Below are 1,556 nucleotides of genomic sequence, written 5' to 3' on the forward strand. Positions count from 1 at the left end.
ACAAACCACTACAAAAAAAAAAAAAAAAATCACGTAATATTATTGTTCGCTTAATGATTGTGCCGTGCTTACCCCTTTCTTACACTTTTCTTACAGGAGCCAAAGACCGCCTCTTACGGTGGTACCGGGAGTTCCGGCACTGGGTACCGGTACCTGCCCAGCCCTACCTCCCAGCACGACCTCACAGAGAGACTCGGGGGAAAAAAAGTATGTGTATGTGGAAAGAGGGGAGGGGGTACTCAGTCTATGTCTGGAGCTGCGAGGGTGTGCAAAGAGCAAATTAGATGTCAAACGATGCCTAGGCTACTAGCCTTACGTCACACACTGTGTGGAAGGTAGGCCTAGAAACTTTGCGAGCGCATAACAACAGAGAAAAAGAGACTCTCTAACAACACTGGAGCCGTGTGAAGAAAGAAGAAATTGCGAGGAAGGAAAGATGTACATTTTGCCTAGAGAATGAGTTTTTAACTGTTCGAATAAAATTGCACGTTTTGTCTCATTCTCAGCCCTCGCTGATTTGTATCCCATTCTGATCATTGAAATGCAACATAACACAATACTGTACCCAGCTTGAAGCCCTATTCCTATCTCCCTGTGGGTGAGCAGGAGTAACTAGATATAACATTGTGCTTCAAATGAAAAAAAAATTCACAATTCACACACACTCACACACACGCAATGCTCAGTGATGTGAATGATGATCATTTACCAGTTTCAATAAACTGCTACTACCATTGCTTAAACTGTTCGATTACGAAAAAAATAAGGGGAGGGGGAGGGGCGAGTTCAGGATCATACTTTCCGCACGTAGAGTTAAGGCGCCAAAGGGAGGGGGAGGGGGGGTGAGTTGCACTGCGTCTGTCTGCTCTGCTATAAAGAATAATTTTTTCACATTCATAATCTCTTTTGACACATGTTGGGCATGCGCCATCTCATTACACCTACACTCAAACAACAGAAAAATGACGGGGGGGGGGGGTTATTTAACGCTCAATTTTAAACAACTTCACCGGCTTTTGGCACTGCTTCAGCACTATTCAGGCCCATTCTAACACCATTTAGCGCCATTCAGCTCCATTCTAGCACCATTCAGCACCCATTTAGTTTTAGCACAAGCCACAAGCTCAGCACCACTTTCACATAATGTACCATTAAGTAAGTGTCTTACCTTCTAGCTGTCTTTTTGGACCTCAGTGTCTTTCCAGAACACAACTGAATTACTTATTTTTTAATATCAGAGGCAACACAGATCGAGATGTTGTGTTATGTTATATATCCTTACGCGCCTGTAGCAAAGGAATTGTATGCTCCTGTCCTGAAAGAAACGTTACAATACAAGCCACCATTGACTCACCGCACGCTACGTACAGTCCGCAACATTCGTTCGAATGGCTTCTCGCTCGCCAAGCAGGAAATCGTTTAGCGAATGTTTTTTCCGCCCTTGAGGGGGTTTCAGATGAACAAAGAGCAGTGTCTGTTTGATCAAATTTGCGTTCAAATTAATTTTCGTGTTAATTCAATAATGCATCAAGCTACTCAATACACACACACACACA

The 1,556-nt window shown here is 43.5% G+C and overlaps 1 protein-coding gene across 2 annotated transcripts in view; it reads right to left on the reverse strand.

The window, feature by feature from the left end:
- The window catches only part of LOC101858118 (melatonin receptor type 1A), a 26,380-nt gene extending 24,830 nt beyond the window's left edge, over positions 1 to 1,550 (reverse strand). For both annotated transcript variants that reach the window (XM_035970904.1, XM_005102716.3), the window contains exon 1: positions 1,169 to 1,550. The gene's annotated coding sequence lies outside the window, so the exon portion shown is untranslated. The remainder of the gene's footprint in view (positions 1 to 1,168) is intronic.
- Positions 1,551 to 1,556: the final 6 nt, after the last annotated feature.

The sequence above is a fragment of the Aplysia californica genome, unplaced genomic scaffold (genome assembly GCF_000002075.1).
Source record: "Aplysia californica isolate F4 #8 unplaced genomic scaffold, AplCal3.0 scaffold00336, whole genome shotgun sequence".
Classification (NCBI taxonomy): Eukaryota; Metazoa; Mollusca; class Gastropoda; order Aplysiida; family Aplysiidae; genus Aplysia; species Aplysia californica.